Source organism: Acartia tonsa, chromosome 4, assembly GCF_053477335.1.
Source record: "Acartia tonsa isolate MP-2025a chromosome 4, ASM5347733v1, whole genome shotgun sequence".
NCBI classification, from domain to species: domain Eukaryota; kingdom Metazoa; phylum Arthropoda; class Copepoda; order Calanoida; family Acartiidae; genus Acartia; species Acartia tonsa.
This window is the reverse complement of record NC_137263.1, coordinates 13,360,284-13,373,740: the sequence shown is the minus strand read 5'-3', so window position 1 is coordinate 13,373,740 and position 13,457 is coordinate 13,360,284. Positions and strand designations below refer to the sequence as shown.

General features: G+C 31.5%; 1 protein-coding gene across 1 annotated transcript in view; it reads left to right on the top strand.

Moving 5' to 3' along the window:
- The first annotated feature begins 5,450 nt into the window (after positions 1-5,450).
- Positions 5,451-13,457, top strand: part of Cad89D (cadherin 89D) — a 153,213-nt gene continuing 145,206 nt past the window's right edge. Inside the window, exon 1 of the mRNA XM_080156463.1 lies at positions 5,451-5,704. The gene's annotated coding sequence lies outside the window, so the exon portion shown is untranslated. The remainder of the gene's footprint in view (positions 5,705-13,457) is intronic.

The following is a 13,457-nucleotide window of genomic DNA, read 5'->3' as shown; positions in this document are numbered from 1 at the left end:
TGGTCGCTAATATGGACCTTATTTATTGGTCAGTTCGTTCATTTATTAGGAGGGATAGGAATGGGGTAAAGGGTTTACGTATCGTTATTTTAGCCAGCTGCAAGTATCAATCTATTAGAGTACATGAAAATCAGGTGTAACATCCAAGTAGTAATATATCGTTTAACCTGAGCTAATTTGATATTGAACATTAATATTAGTACTTTGAACTTGTACTTAAAATCTTGCTCTATATCTATCCTTGAAAGTACAGTTAATCTATAATTGCAGGCCTATCCATCTTTATATTTATAATTATGTACTTAAAAATTTTAAAAACTAAATTCTAATAAAATGTAAAAGCTATCCGACAAATGGGTTGAAAAATGTTTTTGGTATTATTTCATCAAACATAGTAAAATGACATAATTACTGTTATTAGTGTTTTAACAATTCCTTTTTCTTGGAAAAACACACAAACCTTTCTCTCGCCTCCCACTCCAAGTTTTTGTCTTGGAAAAAAACACAAAAAAAGAAAGATGCGCCTTTTACTGCTTTTCTTGTGAAGATGCAAAATGTGTGTTGGTAATTATAGTGTTGCTTTGCTTCTAACGTCATGATATACTATCATAACATTAGTACATTTATTTTGATATCTTTAAAAATAAGAATTAAAAAAACTGCTGGTATATTTTTTGTCGAATACAATTAAGTTAATAGGTGATATGTTTTTGAATTTTTAAATAAAAATAATTCATTATAATAATTCTTTATATTACAAAACAAGTGGATTCACCAGTGACCCCCAATGTTATCGGTCCCAGGAGAGATTAGGATAAACCATTGCACATAATATCTGTTATCTCAGGCTTACAGACATATAGGAAGGTAGACGGAAAGGCGGCGTTCTATTCTGTATAATAGAAGAAGAAAAAATATTTAGAAAATTTTTTGTCTTTTTATGTCGTTTGTGTGTTTATTAGGATGCTTAGATGATTATACATAACTAAGAAAAGTATAGCAATTTTGCAAAGGTTGTTGACGGTTGGACGTTTGATTGGTCAATCGGACAATTGGACGGACATACAATAGTTATTGAACAGCTGCTTTGCCCAAAAATAAAGTTTAGGCAAATAAAACTACATCTTAGAGTGTCCCTTCTCATCCTAAGAAAATTTCAATAATAGTTCGAAGGTTAATGCTCTGATATATAAAATATATATAGGGCAGTCAGCTGGAAAACAATGGGATCATTTCAAGCTCATGCTCATAAACTATAATGTAATGTATAATGCCTTTCAGTAGCTACAAAAACTACCTCTTTCAATTAAACTATGCAGGGAACTTTTTTTGCCTGGTTATTATTATTAAAATTTAAGACCTGTTTGGAGAATTTGAAATTGGTTTTTGTGGGTGAAATTTTTTTACGTGGTAATTAATTAAATTACTTTAGCTGTATCCTTCATAACGAAGGTATGAGTACTTTTGGTATCCTTTGAGTCCTTAATTTCAAAATCAGCTGTTAAAGCCTTTAGTCTTTTTTTCTACTAAAAGAGTATTTTCTAATTCTTTCCTGGAGATTTCTAACCACTGAACCCATTTACTTCATTTTTTCAGGGAAGCTGTACATATGGTCAGAGATGATTTTAAGCAATTCATTTTTTAAATTCAAATCATGGGATGGTTTTGAAGGCGAAGAAAGTCGCTCGATGTGACGTCATAAAAATGAGGGATTATCCATATCTCTTTTAGGGGTTTTCTTTCCCACTCTTCCTCTCCTCATCCCTCATTTTTATGACGTCAGAATTTTTTTTGAGGGACTTTCTTCGTCTTCGATGGTTTTAGTCTATTTTACTACCCACCCTCCTGCAGGTAGGGGCGCAGTCGTAGGGTTTATTTAAGTCATTTTATTTCTAAATACAGTAAACAAATAAAAAATACTTTATCTGCAAAGTTAGACATACATAGTACATACATTTCATTTTTATATGTTCTTGCCATACTGCAAAAATTACGCTTATTTAGCTAGATGTAGCAAGTGTAAAAAATAAATAATCTACTACTAACTATATAAATGTAAGAATACCTAATAATTGGTTTTGTTGCAATTTGTCTTTTTACCTTCAGCACTTATTAGCTTTTCTAACATATAATGTGCGTTAAAAGGGTTGCAAAACTCCCCTAAAATTAACATTTGGAAGGCCTACCTTCTCCTGTTTTTCCACCCCTAATAATTTCACACTGCTGTGCACGCCACTGCACTGGTTGTAAAACAACAGAATTAAGATGTATTGAATCGCCTAATGGCAGTACACTCTGTGTTCGTCTTTTAATACAGCAACAAATATTTTTTTCTATATAGATAAAATAAGTTAATTTGCTAATTTTTCTATGTATTTATTTTTGTTGGTTTGAAGAAGGTCCATAGGAGAGGATACATTTGAGACGGACAAGTATGGTTGTAACTTGTAAATAGGGGGAGGGATGGGGCAGAGGAGACAAAGATCAATTTATTTCTAGCAGATTTATTATGGGGCCAAGCCCACTTTCATCAATATTTCAATTCAGACGCAATGTTCTTTACGCATCCAGTTGTTGCTTTCGTCTGTGTGTTATATAGGTATTTAGATAAAACAAAGCTTTTTTATAATCCCTATGATAAAGTAAAAGGATGTCTGTCTATCGTCTGTCTGTCTGTCATTTTGTATGTCTGTGTGTACCGAAGTATCTCGCTAACCACTGAACCGATATAGTTCTAATTTACAGGGTAGCTTCTAATAGGTCCTTGGAAGGTTTATAACTATTTTGGTGGAAGGGTACCACTACCCTTCAAAAAGATATCGGCCCTAGAAAAAAATACTGCCCCCCCCCCCAAAAAAAAAAAAAATAGTTAGAATATAATATTTACCTTTCAGTTGTACAGAGTCAAAAGAATGACCGACTGAATGCAAAAAGGTTGGTCAAATTTGTTCGTTCTATTTTTAGGATATATTAGTATACTAATATCTCCGTTCATTGTTCGAGTCGGGAAAGATTCGAATATTGACCCAAAACAACATCAATAGCCAAAACCAAGTAAAAAAAAATATTTAAATACGTCATAAAACAAGAAAACACACATCCCTTTAGTTAAAGCACAAAACAAGTTATACGCAAAAATTACGCCACAAAAATATTAAAATTTTCAGCAATTTCATATGGAATTAAATTATTAATTTGCTTAACCAAGGCCCCTGAATTTACCAACTTTCAAATAAAAATAAAAGCATATAAATACATCATAAACTGCTATTACATCACGAAACCTACCTTATATTTTAATTTAAAAGTAAAGAAAAACAAATCTGATGCCCTTTTCAGAGTCATAAAGTTAAATTGTTTAAAACTAAGATTACTTGATAAATAGCTAGACAATATATTCAGCTGAGCTAGCGATAGAAAAAAATTGCATAAAATAATTTTGCCGTTGTCCTATTTATATAGACAAAATATTAAGAATAAGAATAGATGGTGCTTTCCGTTAAAGTGTCTAGCGAACACCCTTCGGGACTATCCTGTTTCAATATGACCTAACCTAACATGGCCTAATTATCTTATACCAACCTAATTACTTTTTTCTTCTTAATTATACATTCGTTTAATTTTATTCTTTATTTGATAAAGGACTCAAAGGAGTATTTTAGAAATAACAATAGTTTGAATCAATATGTTTGTAAACGATAATTACAATTCATTGTTATATCAGCTTATCTAATTGTTTTATTGTATAGGTGTGTGTTGTATATGCAGGGATTTAAAGGGATAAGACAATGGACAATAAATTTTAATGCATACCCAATGATAATAATAAAATTACCCTTCTCTTGATGAAACTGTTGAAATGTTTTGACACTGATAGTCTGGGAACAACCGATTAAATTTCAATAAAAGTACCCAAAGTTTTTGAGCTAACGAATAAGTAGTCATTAGACTTTGGGTACTAAAGTCCCCTTCTTCCCAGGTGTATATGTATGTAAGTAAGGTATGTCCAATCAGACAGACTAAATGACTCTTAACATAATAGGATATACAAAACATACATATGTAGTAATATCTACGCAAAAAATCCTCTGAAATGAATGGACAAAACACGATTTAGTCACCTATCTATCTGTGTATGTATATGTGTTGTTTAACACACATATTACAAGGGATAACCAAACGCAGCAGCATCCTCATCCGCAGCGCCCTTAAAAACATCAACCGAAGGTCCAATTTTTGAGAAATTAGCAGCCGCAGGCAGCTGAGTTTACAATTTTAATGTAGTATGAATCTAGAGCTGCAATATCTATAGACAGTAAGAGATATAAGTTTTCCGGAATTTTAATGTAGGGAGTAGATTTGAAATCTGCATCAAATTTTAAGGATTTTTTATAAAATTCGTTTTTTGTAAAATTCTTTATCTAAAAGCGAAAATACATTTTAAGTTGATTAATTTTGACCAATAGGATAGGTGGATTAAAAACTACCTGCGCTCTAATTGGTTGAATGATGTACGTCATCCAATCAGAGCGCAGATTTTTTAAATCCACCAATCACAGATGCCAAAATTAATTAACTTAATTTGTATTTCCGCTTTTAGATAAAGAATTATACAAAAAACGAATTTTATAAAAAATCCTTAAAATTTGATGCAGATTTCAAATCTACTCCCTACATTACAATTCCGGAAAACTTATATCTCTTAATAGACAGTCTCCTCAATGTCCGTCCGCTTGTATCTATTAAGATTTGTGTTACGCCACAGCTGTAGCCGCATCCTTTAAAAATGTTTTAAAGACAGTCACAAAAATGAAACAGCAGCAGAGTCGCTAAAAAAAAGGCGGTTGCCGAGCCTTGCATATTATATCTGTACGTACAATATGATGGCGTCCAGAAAGGTTGGGCACACCAACAACGTCAGGACGTCACCCTACAACATCATTGTCAAATTAGGGGCGAGGGGAGGGGTGGGGGGGTGATAGTTGTTGTCATAGGAATTCATGATAAGGGCCACAACAACAACAACTATACTCTTTAACTTTGGACTTCATTCTTAGATAAAAGGGATGAGGAGAGGATATAGAAATAAACGACAAAGAGACAGAGAATAGGCATAAAGAAGAAAGGGAGGGGGAGGAGTGAGAAGCGTGGGGGTTTTGAAGATGAGTCTTTGAAGACGCAACTCTGTGTGTCCGAGAGAATTATGGTTTGTATTCAAGAAATGGGGGATGGGGGAGATGCTTCTTCAGATATTGGGGGGAGGCAACACTAGGCCTAAGGTCTCAGGGAATACTCAAGTTTAAGATCACATACTTGACACACACACACACACACAGGGACGAGGGGGGATGCTGATAGGGGATGGGGGCGTCATGAGAGGGGGGTATCCTGAGTGTATACGGCGAATATGTGTACGCCGCGCCCATCAATACGGTGGATACGCAAACTTTAGTACGACTGCGTCAACCATCCTGTTCGTACAGGATACTGCGCGTTATTTTTTTTGTGAACTTTAACGGACAAATAGAAAGACATCGTGAAAATTGAGAAACTAAAGTTAATAATAAACAAATTAGAAACATACTTCAAGTTAGATTAAAGAAATTTTTGTGAATTTTATTAAAACTGTGAGTAAATGTGTAAAAAAATAAGCAAAAACTGAAATTGTGATGTAGTAAATATTTTACATATTTTTAATTTCATGGTAAGTTTTACATAATTTTATTTTATCCATACAATTTTTGCGTATGATCATGAATACTTTTTTTGTAGATTAATTTGTTTTATGTTATACAGAAACATTTTATGTTAATTAACCTTTTGTATAAAGTAGTAAGCATTTTTTTGTCTGTAGCGTAGGATCTCGCTAACCGCTGAACTGATATGGTTCTCCTTTTAGTGAAGCTTCGGTCTAGGAAAGGTTTTAATTTTAACTATTTTGGGTGAGGTGTGTTTCACTTTTCCTTTCAAAATTCAAATTGAAAATGAAGGTTCAATTTCCCCCCCTTTCCACTTTAAGTGCTCCTAGAGGCTAGTTCAAATAAAAGTATTAAATATATTGGGAGCATAAATCGTTTTAATCCCTGTTTATGCTGATTTTCCATGTCAATCTTTGTGCTGTATTTGTATCAACATAAGATTGAAGGGTAATAGTCCCTTTCGTAACATCGCCCCATAAGGGGCGATTCGTCGTATTTTTAAAATGGCTTTTTATAGGTTATTTTAGGTTAGGTTAGGTTATATTGGGTTAGGTGATTGCCCCACAGGGTTAGGTAATTGGCCCCGCAGTGTTAGAGCCCCCCGCAGGGGCTAGAAATAGGAGAAAAGCTACTGTGAAAAATAAGAAGAATAAGAAGAATCATAAGGTGCGATGTTACGAAAGGGACTATACCCGATTGAAGTATTGGTGTCATTTCAGATCAGGTGCTTTCACTTAACCACCTTTTGGACCACAGAAACGATCTTTTTTATTTCTAGCCCATGCAGGATGCTCTAACCCTGCGGTGCCTTACCCATGTGATAATATCCCACTGTGGCTGTACTAACTTTTACTTAACCTAACTCTAACTAAAATCAACATAGCACTTCGTTTGTGGTCCATATGTGTTTTTAGAGAAACCACAGATCTTTTAGAAATGCTAAGTGTAGGTGACAATATCAAAGTTAATGTCAGGCAAAGTATCACTTCAGGCCTAAATTTGAAAATTAAATAGGCTAAAACGATCCCATATCCATAAGAAGCTACCTAAAAATGGAGAACCCTATCGGATTCATAGCATGATCTTTATGGACACACAAACAACTAAGACACTATACAATAGAATTAAAGGACTGTCGAAAGAGTTCTAGTCACAATAGTGTTACCTAGATAAACTCATAAGCATATTCATTTTATCTACATCCAAAAAAGTCCTATCCAAAGTTCAGGATTAAAGTGTTATTCATAATTTAGATTTGAGAAACAAATAAGAAATTAAGTAAATGGCATTTACAGTTATTTGAGTCTAAATAAAAGAACCTCCATTACAGCCCTAGCTGATTCCAAAATATGTTAAAACATTCAACAAATGTAATGTTCAAAATCTGACTTTTTTATTATGTTATTCAAATATTTTTTTTAAAGAGAAAAGAAAATTACCATTTGATGTTGAAAAAGAGATAATCTATTTTAAAAATTAAATAATTAACTTAAAAATTCATCAAAATTATGTTTTTACATTAGGTATTTTTACCCCAAAAAAAACATGTTCTGGGGTAAACGCTAAAAATATGTCATACCTTACTTTGAAAAAAAGGTGTAAATCTATCTTAATATTTAGTTACACCAGTCTTTAATGCCTTTCTATCTTTCTTAACTAAAGAATATAGTAAAAAACTAGGCTTAAATAATGCCCTTTTTAAACGTTGTTGAACTGGACAACTCAATAAAGTGTGTGATAATCCCAGGATAATAAAGTTATAATCTGCTGCAAATGATGTTTTCTAGATCTCTAATGCTAACTGAATATTTTCTTAATTCCCAGGGATATTGCACCTACAGAAAAACTATTAACCATTTTCTGTAAAATTGAGTCAAATGACCACTATAGTACGTTGTTATTGAATCAATAAATCTGCTCTATTCATCAGAAATTTAAATTTTCAATTGAAGTTAGAGTTGAAAGTAAAATACAACCATTTTTTCCTAGTACCTTTTGTTATATTCTTTGGTTTAATAATCCGTGCTTTGTACAATTAAATTCTATAATTGGTATCAACAGTATTAACAGATAAAAAAATCTTAGGGAGGAATAGTTATTTATCCCATCGTATTATAGACAGCTTTCCGCAGATATTAAAAGGAAAATTACAACAACAAAAAACCTTGGGGCTAAATAAACTGGGTATTTTATTATTATTTTTATATTCTTCAAAAATTGTCGTCTGCAATACCGTGCTATACATGATTTTTCAGTATGGCTCAGAGCCCAAAAATACTATTTTGCCTATGATTTCTTAAAATAACTTCTTGTCTTTCAAATTCAAAATTCGAATATTTCTTCTGGTGTCGTATCTTATTACTGCTAGTACTCGTTAAAATAATAATACCTATGTTGAATTAAACTACTGACCTTTTCAAAAATTTCTTTATTTGTAATATATTTACTTGAAAGACAGATTTTAAGTGGTTTTAAAGTTTGAATTGTGTTTGTTGTAAATCAAACACATCATAAGATAACAAAAACAATGGAAACCTTAATCCTAATTCGATTCAAATTGCTAAATAAGTTTTTTTTATCAAAACTGACTTAAATAGATATTATTGAATCAATAAAAGATTTCACCAATCTTATTTGATTTGCGAGCTATTTAATCTTCATATGATTGATTTTATATGAAACTTGCTTGAGGGAAACTCACCGTTGAGTAATTTAATTGAAGAAATATTAAATTATATTTAATTTTAGTGTTCTGCAGGTTTCATTGAAAACTCAAAAGTATCCTATTATACAGGCAGCAGGAATATGACAATGGACTATAAATCAATCTTTCCTCAAATTTTTCTTTGTAAAAATCTGTCTTTGGGGGATGAGAATAAAGGATTGTAGAATTATTTTAATAAAGAAAATTAACATAAATATTTCAATAATTGTTAATATGCAAAATACTGCCTTTAGCAGTTGGCAAATATGGAGGGAAATAAAGAAAAATGATAATTTAATTACTGTTGTCCAGTCCCTCCTTGATAATGTGTGTATGTATAAGCATAAATTATTTTGACAGTTGGATAAAATGAAAGACAACTATTACAAGAAAAACAGTTACCTACTTATCCAAGATAAACCCAACTATGTATATTAGACGTGATACTCAAACTACAATTTTTCGAATTTCATTCTTCTGCTAAAATAGCTACTTTAGGTGTCTAGAAAAACATGTACAACTAACTAGAGCCAGGCCTCTAAAAAATCAACAGATAACAGTAGCACGGCAATTTTAATAATTTCTCAGCAATGTGCAGGCTTTTTTCTCTTCTTCACATTTCAACTTAAACATATAAGGCCAAAGATATTATATAAGGCAAAAAAAGTCTTTTGTCAAACTCTACTCTACAACTAGCGCCAGTCGGTTTTCTAAAAGAATCGCTGAAAATCATGAAAAAAGCAATCGCCAGCGCTATTCTCGGTTATCAGAAGAATGAAATTCGAAAAGTGTATTTTGAGTATCACGTCTAATGTAAGTATATAAATAAACCCCGAATCTCACTATCAATCCTTAATTTAAGTTCTAAACATGGGCTACGTGAATAGACATGTAAATAGTATAATATACAATACAAGTTGTGGGTATTATACTACACTTATAAGTAGCGAAGCTACTCTATAATCGAGGCATGTCCTTACGTGACGTTACTCATAAATACAAATTATGGGAATACAACATTAAAGTGCTTATTAATTCTTTTGTGAGTAAAAGAGATGGACAGTTCTTATTGACCCTTTAATAAATATTCTTGCAATGGCTGCGCTACTTACGAACGTGAATATCCTAGTATAGATAGATATATGTAGAATATAGATGCCTTAGATAGGTTTATGTACAATGTACATCTCCAGTTCTGATAAGAATGCATGGCAAGGAGGGGGGTGTATATAGAAGTGACATCCTTAATGCTTATTCATGTATATATAAGTAATGATGCTAGTTCATATATATATGTTTGTTTATGTACATTTATACGCCCTAGGCGCCCCATTGATTGCTCAAATCGAAAATATGCAATCTTAGGTTAGGTTAGGAGTTATCCTTTTAGTTTCAGAAGCCTATCTTGGGTAGAAAGATTCCTTATTAAACCTATATAATTATGCACTCTGTTAATTCATAAATTGCCATTGAGAAAGTTTTAAATAGGCAGAGTTTGGCAAAGGTTTCATTTGATTTGTCCTGATTTTTATTATAAACTTTTAAAACTTTTATGTACTTTTTATCACCTTAATAAGCATTCGAAAGTGTTTTATCACTATGAAAAATTCAGATTCTTAGTAAAATAAGGACTAAAATATTTTTTTGATTAAATTGGCCTATACTTTTAATTCCTGTGAAATGCTTCTTAATGTTTGTTTACGTTTGAATTATGATGTTGCTACACTTTTTATTAGAACATTTTTGCTCAGTTGTTGATTGTAGACTATTTGAAATATGCAATTTTGTTGTTGAGTTGTGAAACATGGATTTTTAAAGCAAATAATCATTTTTTTCATATTATAAAATTCTTTACAGTGGACAATTATCTTCTAGGGGCAAAGTCACTCGTTCTAACATGAGATAAAACTCCTAATAGCATTCAAGAAAAGTCAGGTTCATAATATATCAGTCATTACTACTATTTATTTAAATTTAAATTTAAATTCCTTTAAAACAAGTGATTACTATTTTTATTTGCAAATATATATCTGTTTAAAATGTAAGTTTATTTATTTAAAATTGAATCTGCTCAAGAAAGGAATCTAATAGTATTTCCTAATTTATAACCAATATTTTATCAAGAAATCTCCATAACTCAAATTTAGATATGTAGACTACGCCCCCCTGGCCATAGTTAAGCAAATTTTAATTGCACATGGGGAGGGGAGTGGGGGGCAATTAATAATCATTTATAATTTCAATATGACCAGAATTTATCTTCTTATAATTATATCCATTGGTGATCACTGCAAAAGTTAGTATGGAAAGTTTTCTCGAAACTACTCGAGTAACTAATTTGATGTATTAGTATTACATTTATTTAATATGGCATAAGATTTATGTACTATTTGTGTATTAAAGTTTCCTGTTATAGATCTGAAATATGGTGACCTTATTTAATGATAAAGGTTGCATTAAAATGAAATTAAATATCAAATTAATACTAAAATGGTTTTTTTAGAACTTTAACTTGAAAGTACATCTTTTTTGTGCCTAAAAATTGTTTTATCATGTGATAATCCATTAAGAAAGTATCAATATAGTGAGGAAATATTTGAGTTAATGATAAATGATCAATTTCCGCGCTGTAATTACTTTTTTCATATTTGTCAACATTTTTTCTTGGATTCTAATTTTTTATTCTCGTGAATTCCCAGGGTATTTAGTAAATTTACAAAAATCTTGCTAACAAACACACACACACATGCATACATATAAGTCAACTAACAATGTAAATTCAAGATTCTTATGGCATGTTACAAAATGGTATATGGAAATAGGGATGTTAGAATTGTTGTATTTAACTGAAATTCAGTATTTTGAAAGAAATAGTAATAATGAGCGCAATTTTTAATTTTATTTTTTCATTCAGATAATTAACAGCTTTTTTCATATGTCATTATGTAATGTTTGCATTAAAAAAATGTTATTATTATCTTCCTTTAAATTAAACCTACAAAAAAAATAAAGACGTTTTTTTTCAAATGCTTTGCTTTTATATGATTTGTTTTTTGATTACTAGCCTACTGCTTTTATGATATACAAAGCTTTACAAATTTTCTAATTTACTTTTTCCGATGGCCCTGTTTTGTAGTGAATGAGGTTTATGAGAGTGTAGGGCTAGGGAGGGGTGTGTGTGCATGGTAAGCCATTGTTATGTTCCCAACACAATTCTTTAAATTCCGCCCACACGGAGTGCTCAAAGTTTTGGTGTCTATGTAAAATGAGGATGACCCTCGAATGTATATACAGTGTGTCCCACACAAGGTGCTCATATTTTTGTAATAAAATGGGTGACCTGTGTAAAAAAAAGAATGTTCCACAAGTTTTAGTGTTTATGTAAAGTGAAGATGACCCTCGAATGTATACAGCGTGTCCCACAGAAGGTGCTCAAATTTATGTAGTCCCACAAACAACTTTGTTGTTTTAGTTAAGAGTAGATAAGCCTGCAGTAAATGCAAGGTACCAAATAAAGAGCTAAAAAATTTAAATTTAACCTCATGTGTATAACTATAGAGTGTCCACATTAAGTTTTGGTCACAATGTACAGATAGATCATATCACTCTTAAATATTTTAATTTAAGTTTATGTCCCTATAAGAATCCAAATATCTTAAAGATTGTTCTTTTTCGTGTTTCTATTTGTCTGGCCACACTGCATGTTCTGTTCGGATCTGCTTTGGTGGTTTGGATAGAATTAGACCTTTCCTTTTTTCTTTTTCTTTTGTTTCCCCCATCTTCTTTCAAACCCCATCCCCTGTTTTATCCATCCATGAGTAAATTTAAATCCAAATGTGTGTATCTGTAGTCACAAACTTTTGATTCAGGAAATTCTCAGAAGTTTTTGTTTTGAGATGTAAAAAAATAACTTAATAAATGTTTACCTAAATTTTAGATTTTTCATATAAGCAGGCTATCGTTTTGATTGTGTTTTTGTTTTAGGCTATTTTGATAAGATTTTACTCCTCCTATCTTTTCCTTAAATTAAATGAGGCTAAGGCCAAAGCTTAAAAACTATAAACTAATTATAGAAATCTTAGTTATTTTAATCTCTAAATAAGGTAAAAATATATAAAATTATATTTTTCAAAAGATAGACTTGAAACTGTAAGAATTTTGTATTTTAAAAAGTTTGTACAATTCGATGTTGGGATAATGGGAGTTAGATTGATTGGGATGCGCGGGGATTTCAAGATTGTCTCACCTAACATATATAAACATATTTAAAGCGTAGCTTTCCTTGTTTTAGCAAGTACGTCTTGCATATTGATTTCAATTAATGCAATTTTATTTTTTTTATCTTTTCATTATTAATATATATTTTTAAAGAAGATAAAACACCAGAAAGAGTGTGTGAGGGAAAAGGGCAACAAAGTGTAAAGGATAATGCCTCACAAACTTAACAAACTCGTTCTGTCATTGGTTAGATAAAAATTGTTGGAAGGAAGGGATATATTTCTACTGCTTGGTGGTTTTGTTATTTCTAATGGAAATATTTGTCCTTGTTCAACTCTGCGCAAGGCATTAAGGTTTAAATCTAAATTCAATAGATTAGCTTTACAGTTTGAATGGCACTCAAAAGAAACAAATTCGATGGGCATTTGATTTTCAAGTTTAGATTTTTTAATTCCTACATTATTAAGAGGAAAATCATAAAATGTATTTTTCGCCCTAAGATGATTTTTGTACATAAACCCATTAAGTTATGATTAAGGCCAATATTACGACAGACAGTCAGACCAGGGATCAGCAGCCGTTTCGCAGTCGTTTTTAGCCATTTTTTATTGAAGAATCAACATTCGTAAAATACCGTTTTTTTTCGGCATTCTACAGTCGCATCCTAGCTAGTTTTTTTTACTTTAGTCCAAAACACTGGCTTTAAAAATGTGCAGCTGCCGGGCCCTGATGAAAACACTTTGTTCCTGATCTAGGATATCAGTTTGAGGGCAAGATTGTTGTTACGATAACAAATATTGCCTTTCCCCCATAAAAAGGCATAATTCCTTAATCCC